A 13,303-nucleotide genomic window follows, 5' to 3' on the forward strand; every position below is an offset into this window, starting at 1 on the left:
ACATACGTGACATAGATACTCATCAAACGTCCACTGGCACATATTAAATTACTAATCTCAGGCGATTTACATCGTGGGGTGTCAAGATGCTTCACAATCGACAATATTATTATCATCGACGGAATCTGTTGTGGCTGAATCGGTTTTGAAGCAAAAATGATCGTCTCATAAATTATTAACAACTCGTTATCATAGACAATAGTATTATTATACGTAACTATATTATAATAGCTATGGAACGGACACTACTACAAAATTAATATTCTGCAAGCGCTATTTTTTAAGTGGGGAGAAGAGAGATAAACGTAGTTTACTGTAATAGAGTATACAATATAATATAGTATATTTATATACGTTGGATACGTCTTTCTCTTTCTCGCATGGTATGACGTGTGTAATTGCTTAATATTTATTATTTAAACAGTCGTCATTCACCCGCATAATACATTAATACACATATTTTGATAACCTCAAATGACCAATCCGTTCACTTTATCTAAGAATACCTTTAATATAAATATAAAAAAAAAAAGGTAATTGGGAACCACTCTGCTATACATATTTTGGTGTCGAGTGGGTCAAAATTATAATTATTATAACCTATTGTAGGTGTGTTAAATTTGAATTCAATGATATAATATCATTAAGCGAATAATTTTAAGCGTAAACAATCTGTCAGCTTACATCACCGAATGATATGTTTTTTTACATAACTATTTAAGTCATTTATTTTACTTTTAGTACTATAATAGGTTGATATTTTTTCCGAAAATATTGCATTCATTATAATAGTAGTATTTAATTATTATAATAATATATAATTAAACCATATTATTATATCAACTTATAAAACATAAAATTTAATTACATCTTTCTGTAAACATCGTAGAACAGTAAAAGTAGATACCTAGTATTTATATATAAATAATATTTTAAAATAAATCAAAAATTTTATTTCGTATAATAAAATACTAAAATTTATAGTAATATAAAATATATAAAAGTTTAAGTTTCTACGAATAATAGTGTTTTTAAATTATAATAAAATATTTAACATATCGTTATTTATCATTTAAATAAGTTATTTCGTCTGAATTAGAACTTAAAATGTCTATAAAAAATAACTGTCTTTACACATTTTTTAAATTTTGTGGTTTCAACATGGACTACTTATGAAGAATTCTTATATTACGTTTTCAAAACTTAGACACTAAAAGAAAATTTTTATGAATCTCACACTATAAAAAATGGATAGCATTTTTTGCGATTTCGACGTCAAAATTTTAAAAAAATTGTGCCTAAATATTTTTAATATTTATATACAAATATAAGAATATCTTTTGTTGGATTTTGTCGAAAATTTTGAATAATTTTTCATTAATATTTATAGAAAAAAAACTAAAAAAAATTAAAATTTCTTATGCTTACAAATAACTTAATAGCATTTAAAAAAAAAATGAATTCTATTGTTATTGTTATTTATTTATTATTTTTTTTTTTTTGAAATACAATAAAATATTAAAAATTTTCGAGAAGAACTAATTATTCTACGGGTAACTATCGAATTCCGTAGACATTTGAACTTGAGACATTCATAAAAAATTTATTTAGTTTTTCAGTAGAATTTTTGTTTCATATAAATGTTGAAAAATTAATAAATAACCTTGTATGCAATTTTTTAATTAGATATAAAAACAAAATGTTTTATGAATTTCTAATAACAAGATAATTTATTCATTTTCGCAATTTTTATCTATGTTGTCAAAATTTTAACTTTAAGCGCTTATAAAAATATATTGTAATTTTAAAGTAAATACTATATAAGTTTTCGGTATTTTTTTAATCGATAAATTAACAACTTATGAGAAATTTTGTATTAAATTTATAAGAATTTCTACCCAGAAAATTAATCGAAATTTTTAAAAACTTAAAAACTAAAAACTTTTTATGTCTATAAATATTTCATAAGTAGTCGAAATATTATGAACATTTTATTGAAAATAAAAAACGATAATACAAACATTTGAAGAAAATTTCAAGTATCTATTATATGATTTTTCGTTTTTGAGTTACATAAAAATTTGATTTGTATAAAAATGTCTGTTTTATCTTTATTTTTTATTTATTTTTTCTCAATTTTAAACTCAAACTTTTAGTTTGACCTCTTCAAAGTGCAAATAGTCATATTCGACTGTCAAAAAAAAAAAATAAATAATAATATGATGTACGATACACTACATTGTAATACTACAACATTAATTGGAAATTTTAGATTTTGTCAATAAAATATCTTTTTTTAGTTCAATCCAAGTATGATAATATTTTAGATATTCTTGTATAATAATAATTATAACGACCTTTTGAATTCCTCGTAAAGAATTGCAATCAAAGTTCAACTATGAATTAACATATATAATTAATCCAAAAATATGTAAAACAAATATTAATTTAAAATAATACTTATGAAGATATCTTTATAGTAAAATATTACTTATAAGTTATAATTTATAAGCATAGAATAATATATTTGACGCAAATTAAAATAAACTGGCTATATTGTTTAATGTGTATTTTTAATTGAATAAAATGTAATAAAAATAGGTTAATAACCTCTGTTGTTTAACTGTTGAAGCTAAAAATTAAATAAAAAAATATGTTTCATTTTATATTTCTATACTTCTTCTTGTGCTTCACTTATTCAGATAAAAATAAGGTACATGAATAAACAAATTGTTTGTAATCAAAATAAATAAATTTAAATTATTTCTCAACATTTTGATTTTATAGTCGATCTAATTTTTTTTTTAATTTCATACCAAGGTAAAAATACCTTATTAATGATAGTAACTAAATTAACTTTTTTTAATTTAAAAAAGTAATACATTTTTGTCACAATTCTCGAATAGTCATCTTGTAATAAGGTACATCATTAAAATGTCTAAGTTTAAAATTAAAAATTTCTTATAACTTGACCTAATTATAAAATATTATATAGTATTATTAAACTAATTTTTAATAAACCTGTAACTCAAATATGTAATTAATCATAACTAAAATCGTCCAACGTCCGAGTCAACATAATTTCTACATTACCAGCATATTATTATTATACTAGCTATACTCATCGTATAGTGAAATTTTGACTATAATAAACCAACATATTACATTATAGTTATTTTTTTATTATACTAATTAGATGTTCAAATTAATTTTTCACTACGTCTAGTAGACTTGCGTAAACGACTAACAAATAATTTCATAATTAAATTATTACAGCAATTACACTTAATTAAAGTGTATTTATTATAATATTTTGAAATGATTTGTTTGTTTATACTTTGTAGTACACTAATAAAATACAAAATTAATAAACAGCGCAAAGTGTACAGGACCAGTAGAGGAAGAATCGTGTCACCGTGGTTCGTCCCTATAGCTTTAATACCAGAAAAAAACTGGCGACTGGTTAGTTTAGTTTTAATGCAATATAATTATTATACTTATAAGTGCAAATACGATCAGCGAGTAAAATTGTTTAATTTTCAATTAAATTTCAAACAAATTGCTCTAAACAAGTTCTACTAGCCTATTTAGCTCAACCCGAGGCGCCGGCTGCGTCATTGTTAAACCACCGAGAAAAATTGTTTCCAAAGATTCGGAGAAACGATAAAATTCTTATTTCGTTACCACTGTAAATACTAGCTCTCGCGTACATTCCTATAAACATATTATATATATATATATATATGTATGTATAATATCCGTTATATATTTTTTCCTTGAGGCACATTTTCGTTTTATTACATAATAAGTACCCGAGAGTACCTCATACTGTCTTCTTCACTGTTGAGCAAAAAATAAAAAATATAAGTTATACACATACCTATTTTACGACAATATTATAAAGATAAAATGAGAAGCCACCTAATAGGTATATATTATAACGCAGTTGCGGACTATTCACTCGAACAATACACGAAAATACCTGGTAGGTGGTGTATATTATTGTAAATTAAGATGAATCGCCGGCGATTTGTCCGGAGTATTATAAATCAATTACGAATTAAAATATTGTCACGGCGTTTCGCTACACGGCGCGCGCTCAATTATTACGCGGCGTGTACCACGCGCGATTCGGTTCAGATAACTCTGAAGACATCGGTCCTAGGGCCTCCGGTGATTTACGACGCACACGAGTACGCTGTGTACGTGTCGTCTTTGCAGATATTATAACAACACGCTCGTGCGTACGAACTACATACTTTATTATTATTACGCCGTAAATTATGATACTTCGGTCTCGGCGGAAAAATCAAAAAAAAAAAAAAAAAATGAAATCTCACGATTTTTATTAGTAGCTGCAGTAGTGTTGCGGTATCGTATATTATGATATTAATATTATTATCATTACAATCGCACACGTTGGTAGCCGAAGGAGGAATATCGATCGGCGTGCGTACACGATATTATAATATGAGAATATAACCACTACGCTCATAGGCGCGCGGGCAGATCATAATGTGCTGTACAGAGCATACCCACAAAATATTCGATTAAACATGACTATTACAGCCGCCGTATATATACATATATATGCATTGCGATATGTGATGTTGTTACGTCTCGTTACACGTCTACTCGCGGTATTTTGTCGGTGTATTCGATTGCACACGGCCCTCCTGTGCGCGGCGGCGGCATCGCGCAACAGTGTACGTATATATTATACAGATAAACATCGCCCCGACCTGACAAACGACCGTCGAAATATACGGCGGCGCGATGCCTAGAACACGTGTATACCTATAGTAAACCTATAATATATACGTAATGAGTACGGCGTATACTTGCGCGCATAAATTATCCCGACGATGTCGCAAAAACTCTGAGACGTATATTGGCCGAAACGATGTTATATTATATTATAAACAGTATACATGTTATTATTATAATGTACGTGCGCAAGAGTTGACTTCTCTCCCTTCTCATCCCCCCCCGAACGCGTCAACGACCTCGCCGTAATATTATTTTTCCGACGTACGTGCGTGTGTGTGTGTCGATGACTCAGTTTGTGTGTGTGTATGTGTGCGGTGTTTGTGATTTCGACGGTAAAAAAAAATTACACCGTCACCGTGTGTGTGTGTCTGAGAGAGTAATTACGTGTTTTTTCGAAAAAAAATAAAAAGAGAAAAAAGCATTGCACGCGATACCTACTTCGTGCGAGTGGCGAGTGCGTACACGATATATGCGCTGTAATGTACTGTACGTTTACTATACACGCGTATATCGTGAAACGTACGACCTACCCACCTATTACAAATATAGTGCAGCACCGCAACAATTATATATATATATATAAGTACATTATGCTATTTACTTATACATAATATATATATACGTATATAGGCGTCGGAGTCGGAGCCCGGCCGGTGACTCAACTTGCGAATTTCGCGACTATATATACACCCCTCTTTGCGAGCCGCGTGTCTAGACTGCACCACAGCCGTGGTCGTGGCGACGGCGGCGGCGGAAAATCGATTATTTTCTTCGGCCGAACAGATTATAGGTGCGGTGCCTACACCACGACTATATAGGTGTATATGTTGTGTATTTTTATGCACACGAACGGTATTATATCTACGGCGATGGTCTTACGATATATATTATCTTCTACGCGCGCCTTTGGAGATTTCGTCGAAAACGATACGCGTCACGTGCATGCACACAGTGCACATATATAGGCATGCAACAAACACTGGTCCCTGTGTCTGCACTGCACGGAAGTCATCGTGCGGAAGCGACCGGCGCGTTTGAAAATCCACTGTTTCATAACGAGGTTTTTTCACTTAATTTTTTACCTCTCCGCGATATTATTACATCCTGTTTTTATTCATTTTAAACGTTATATATTTGATCCAAACGTATTCTATAGCATTATAATATTAATACTTTTATGTACCTACGTGCTACGTATACGTGTATATATATATATGTGAGCTCGCGTGAGAAATTGCTTTCATCGTAATTTTCATTTTTTTTTTCGTCGTGATATTATTACGTTTAACTGTGAAAACTCACTATATTGCGCGGACTACTGCAGCCGAACAATTAACAAAACATGCATAATATTAACTGCAGTGTATTTATGTAAATGATATTAATATTAAACATATTACTCATTGTTATTGCATTAAAAATGTATATATTATTATATTGTATAATTTTCAAACAACCTTACCATCATATTATAACATCACGTAATTCCTTAGCGCTTTTGTTTTTTAGATATTACGTTTTTTTTTTTTTTTTTTTTTACAATGTATAATTATTTACACAAATTTACATTTTTCAACGATTTGGTTCATTGATTATAAAACATAAACTCGTTATTGAATTCAACAATATAATATAACGCTAGTAAATCAACTACGTCACATTAGATTAACGAGGAAAAAAAATATAGTAGAAATAAATTAGTACTATGTTTTTATACGACCGATTATAAGGTTATAATGACCAATTTAAAAAAGTCCTCACAAAAATTTGTTGTTATCATACCTATGTATCTTTAAAACGCAAATCGGCTATAATAAGACCATTTATCCGAGGTCATATCATATTAAATGGTAAAAATATAAAGAATAAAGATATTATATATTTAATGACGTGAATCAATCTATAATTAATTTTAACATAATAGTTGCACAACCATATATTTAAAATATTGAGGTACCTATATACAGAGTGTTTGTTTTATCACTAGCTAACAATTTAATATATATTTTATTTCTGCCATTATTGAATATTAAAAGTTTTTTTCAAAGCTTTTTTAAATTTGTATACTATGCATAACCATAGTAAAGTTTTAGGTCTTTAAATTTTAGATAACTCCAATGGAGAAACAGCTAAAACTGCTTAACAAAATGTTGCTATCTCACTCATTTAAACTATATATTATACTTTCTAATAAATAATATTAACAATATTTTTATTATTCGTTATTTTTATACATAAAAATTTTCAGAAAAATATTCCGATTTAGTATTTAACATTAATACTTAGAATTTAGGAACATTATAGAAAAAAAAAGTTTTGCAGAACCACAAAAAATCACTATGATAAAAATTAGTGTAAAAGTTATGAATTTAAGAATTAGCTTAATCGTAAATTCCATGATTGTGATTGTAAAAATTTAAATTTATATCTATAGAAATTATTGATGGACAATTGTAAAATTATCTCATTCTTTATAATATCTAAACTATTTAAACGACAATAAATATTACATGTTATAACTGATTAATTTTTAAGTACCCAGTACAATAGTCAATAATAATAAACAATTAACTTCTTCAGATTTGACTACCGAAAACCTGTTTTTCTAATATTAAACTTAGAAGAATCATACTATTGTCAAAACATAAAGTATCTACATATTTATTATAATAATAATATTATTTACATACATTTAATTATCTGTTATGATCCATTAAACGGCCGTCACTATTAATTAAAGACTTACAACTACAACAGTAGGTAAATATTAAATAAGTAGGTAGGTATGTCGTAATATTATGATGTTATACTAATGTATTTTATTCAATTTATATTTAATAGTGAATAATTAACGACCGCACAAGAACTGTATAATACGGTTGTATTGTGTTTATAGTTTATATACAATAGTTAAGTGTATTATTTTTTTATTTGTAGGTATATAATATATTATTTTTTATTATTTTAGAATATTATACAATTTTAAGACTAGAATGTATATTATAATAAAAAAACTAATCATTCAAATGCAGCTGCGCCCATTATACCGCTTTCTCCCCTACATCTATACGTGATTTAGGGACAAAAACAAATACATAAACGAGACGCTTAAGCAGTAACCTTTTCCCGCATTCTCAAAGGTGGGCTTTAGGATTGTTAGACTCAAAGGATTGTGACTATGTCCGTTTCTACTAAATACATTTTAAATTAATGTATACCATATGACACATGTTTTCCTTATAGATGTATAAATAGCACTATATTACTTTCGAGGGAAATTAAATATTATATTTAGCCGTTACTAGTTATTGTTGTTATACGAATTTTTTTTTTTTTACAAGCTAAAGTCATCGGAGTAACTAGGGAGGGTCTATGGGGCTTAGCCCCTGTATTTGTATTTAGCCCCTTATGAGGTTTTACTTCTTAGCCTAAATTAGCTTTCAAATTATTTTTAACTTTGGTTTTCTAGGACTCTAGCCCCTGTAACTATTAAGTTACCCCTGGTTTACTATGAAAAAACAATTGGTTATTATTTAGTTTTTTCAAACAATTCTATAAATCAGATTTTTACAAACTAGTGTAAAGAGTGAATAATAACGATATACTACTTATATGATAAGCATTAAACAGTAATAGCTTTCATAACCCACCTTTTAAGATCTATTTCGGAGGTTATTGACATTTGACCGTCTTCGTAGCTACCACATGGGATTTGAGGATTTATAACAAAAATATAATTTGCAATTATCCAATTATCACTATAACTAGTAACTAAATTATTCGTATTATTATAATATAACATATTTCTGTGCTATTTACAGTTTATATAAAAAAAATTCACGAAGGTGTAAGATCTGTTTAACCAACCTTCCCTCTAAAAAAAAAAAAACACTTCTCTCAGTGACACTCTCTATAATTTAGTCTAATTATAGGTATAATATGACGTTGTCGCATCCTATTAGAATAAAACTATACCCACGAGAACCACTGCACGAACTTATTTATAGCTTATAGCAATTTAACAAATAATTTTTCTTCTTTCCAATATGAATTAGTAGAGAACGGTCGTCGGTTCTCATATATTATATTTATATAACTATATTATGACTTGTGATCATTATTAGTTCATGATATGACGTATCCTTTTGTTACTTAATAAATCAAAATTGTTTTCGTTAACAGTACTTTCACACGAAAATATGTTCTATTAGCAAATAACTAAGATCGCGTGATGGTAGATACAATAATATTATAATTTAGTACGTGCTCATAATTCTAAGGTTGTAAAAAACGTCACATCGCACGTCGGACAGTGTATACAAAACGGAAATGAATACTATAATATAACGTATAAATCAGGAACGGAAACCAATAATAGCTCAAAAAAATGGAGAGCACTATTTGTTCCAAGATGCTATATGTATTATTATATTTTTCGGCAAATATAATTCTGTACACCTTTAATAATACGATCACCGCGATTATTAATATATTTTTGGAAAACGTCGTTTAGTGTCTATATGTTTCTAACGCGAAAATTCGATTCTTATATGCATACAGTACCATTTACTATTGAATAACCTATTCTATAATCGACGGAAATACGTTCTTTCATATCTGCGGGACAACGAATTCGTTGTATCTCTTTCACGTTCGAGTGTTCCGCACGGAATATTATTATTATATTCATTATTGAGGTCGCCGCATCGATTGCTCCGCGTGACGTGTGTTCGACTAAAGGTGACGGGCCGTAGTGGATTCATGATAATATATATATAGTAACAATAATAGTATAATAACATTATATAGTCAACGGTCGTAAATCGATTGTGTACAACGGAAAAGTGAAAACTCCCCGTTTGCTGTAAAATATTCCACACAGGTACGTCATCGAGTATATTGTGTTTAGGTGTATACATCGTTGACGAAATAATGAGACTGGCGTATCGGCAACGGGGCTGGAAACGTCTTGAAAACAATAAAAGAGCGCAAAAACGCCGCCGACGGGACTAAACTATATATATATATATATATATATATATATTACACTGTGTATTATATGCACATACAGAGCGGGCCAACGCCTATTGCCATTCCACCTTATACGTCTGACACGAGAAAAATGAGAGAACACAGTGACTCGGCCGGTATATTCACGTGTTATTTATTGTATATGATGACGACGGTGCGAAAACTACTGAAAATTCTAGTCGAGTTCTTTTTGGCCGACACTCCCAGCGCGGCGTTGTTGTCTACAGGCTCGCCTGTGTATAAGTAAATAAGTTATTTCCCGTCGGAAAGTGCTCTCTCGAGTCTTCCGTTTCCGGACGTTATAATGAAGTCGAGTATTATACGCTATAGGTGTATATATATATATATATATATATATATTGTACGTGCACACGCTCGTCATCGGTCGACAACGTAAATAATAATAATAATAATAATAATAATAATACAACATATAAGTACACATATAGCTACTATACTTGTCGTAAAAAAACGAAAAACTCCCGATGACAGTATAAATATACGCTGCTGATATTATTATTACAGTACCTAATATAAGTTTGTAGGATTTATATGATGTTATTTTACGAACCGCAGTAAACAAAATGAATAATTCACTTAGGAATCGTAGTATGCTCTTTCCGGAAGTTTTATAACACAAATTTCCGATCGCTCGATCCAATGTATTATATATATCCCGCGTGTATATAGAGGTGTAAGTACGTGTATAATGAGTTCGTGCTCGTATATATTATAAGAATACGTTATAATATAAAATTGTGTGCTATCGATTGAATTTTAATTTTGGCGTTGCTAGGCCTGAAAATGAAAAAAACATTTTACTCGTTAGCCTCTTTTAAATGTTTAACGACCAAATGTATTTTATTGTTTTTAGGTGAAATAAAATATGTGCGCATTATACGACAACTCTGATTTGGCATTATACCTATAGTAAAAAAAACCTTGATATACATATTCGTCGTAATTTGAGTCGGAAAATATTATTACAATTCTCTGACCTTATTTCGTGTATTTATATTTATATCATTTCGCATTCGTGATATCTATTTTACCAACAAAAATGGTCACAACCCGAAAAAAAATAACGTTATTATTATTATTATTATTATTATTATACGCCATTGATTATAAATGTATTACTTATGAAGTTATGAATCAAAATGTGTATTATTGTGCCTGTAGGTCATTTCGAGTGCAAACATTTCTGCCGCAACATTTTTTTTTTCCATTGCGTAAGACGCGCGCATTCACTCTGTGGTATATATATTTCACGGAAAACATATAATGATATATATTTTGAGAAATTCGGTTCAGGGGCATTCTCACGGGGAGAGGCTGCACGTGCAGCACGTATAAAGTGTATTTCGGTTCCTATTATTGTTTTTCACCACCATACTAGTTCCCAGCTTGTACTATTTATCAGTTTACATTTTATTAAATTTATATATAGGTACCTACCACGACAATATTAACGTACGTATAGGCAGTGAAATAGCTTACCGTCCAAAACACTTGTGAACGCTATTCGTTCGGCTGGTAAATATTACTATTACGAAATATACTTTAATACCTAAACATGTGAGGTTTTTACGCTCTTCTACCCCAGAGGAGCTAGAGGGGGTGGTCCACTCCACGGAAATTCAACCAATAATCTTTTTGTTGCGGTTGTATGCCTATTGCACGTTTATCGAAACTATTTTATTTCTCCATATTGTAAAATAGCAATTTTATCATGGTACAATGAAGAAAAGCACTATATATAGTATATATAAGATAAACCACAAAACATACTCACCTCCATTTTTCATTTAACAATGGATTAGTTAACCGTTTAATTGCGAATTCTAATTTTTAGAATTTCGAAATATTTTTATAGACCATTTTTTTTTAAATTCTTGAAATTGTACTACTATAATGAAGTATTTTGTGCCAGTACAAACTTCTCTTTTTCCTGTGATACCTACCCCTTTTTTACTGTTAATTATGAAGTGGTTAATATTTTTGAAAATTTTAATATATGTAACTCAAAATTTTAACGATTAGATTTTCAGTTATTAAAATGTTTATACTAAAGATAATATTCCTTAAAATGGTTTTACAAAAATATAAAACAGATTTAGTGTTTATTATACGGGGACCAATTTCAAAAATTATAAATGTTCATAAATTAATATCAATTAGTAAAATGTTCAATTTACCATAGCCCTCATATCTTCTAAATCCACAGAACCACAGAACTGTTTTGCTTAGTACACAAAGTTAAATAACTCAAAAACTACTCGTTCGAATTTTATCTTTGATACGTCAAATTTTTTAGAAAAGATCATCTTGTATATACTGCACATTAAACCTATAGTGATTAGAACATCCATAAATATATGATAATTTATCGTACTATAGTTTATAATCGTTTTAGACGGTACGTTGTAAATTATAATGTTACAACAACTCTCGACTATTGAACTCCTCCTATTAAAATACTTGATGTATCGTTTAATGGCGTCAACGATTATGTATAGTGTAATAATTATATGTAAATGTAATAAAAAAAAAAATCATCAAAATGTCGAAACAATATTTTACAAAATATATAATGTCTTTAAGCTTATATATATACATATACATATACATATATATATATATATATATATTTATTACATAGTTCCTGTTTGGAAATAAGTATATGAAGGTTGAACGATACTTATTGGATATACTACGTCTGTAACCATGGTCAACGAAACCAGATTTTTTTCACCATAAATAGAGTTATACCTATTAAAACGATACTTTGGATACATATAAAAATAATATTGTAATTCTCGATGGACGATATGATTTAGACTCCTGTCTGCTTTCCATACGCGTGAGTTATGAATACATAACGTCCGTGACGTATTATATATTATACTTATATCAAATGTCAATGACTATATAACATTTTATATGTACGGTATTTACATATGATCTATAAATATAGTAAAAATGTTATCAATTTAATGATACATATGACGAAAAAAAATAGAATATAACAAGATATATGTGACGGACTGAGTATGAATAAACTTTCTATAGTCATGGGCGATGAAATGAAATTGAAACCATAATTTGAATAGAATTGATTTTCCACATCAACATTCTATCCACTAATAAAACGATTTTCCGCCGTAAGATGTATGTAAAATATCCTATTTCCTACGAATGGATAAAAACATAAACATCATACTAATCGTCTGTATTTTTATGTGACTATAGACACCAGTTGTACTGCAGTAATATAACGTCCCTTGCAATGTACATAGACCGATTTCGACAAGTTTGTCTTGGCGCTCAAGTCAGGCGAGTATATGTGCCTGCGTGCGTTTGTGGGGGAGCAAGAACGAGACGGCGAGAGAGAGAAAGACACAGGTGACGAGGAAGAGAGGGAGTGACACAGAGAGAAAGAGAGGCGTTTAAGTATTTAAACGTGTTAAAAACAGGCGTGCTGATGTATACAAACGTATAG

Source organism: Rhopalosiphum maidis, chromosome 4 (assembly GCF_003676215.2).
Source record: "Rhopalosiphum maidis isolate BTI-1 chromosome 4, ASM367621v3, whole genome shotgun sequence".
Classification (NCBI taxonomy): Eukaryota; Metazoa; Arthropoda; class Insecta; order Hemiptera; family Aphididae; genus Rhopalosiphum; species Rhopalosiphum maidis.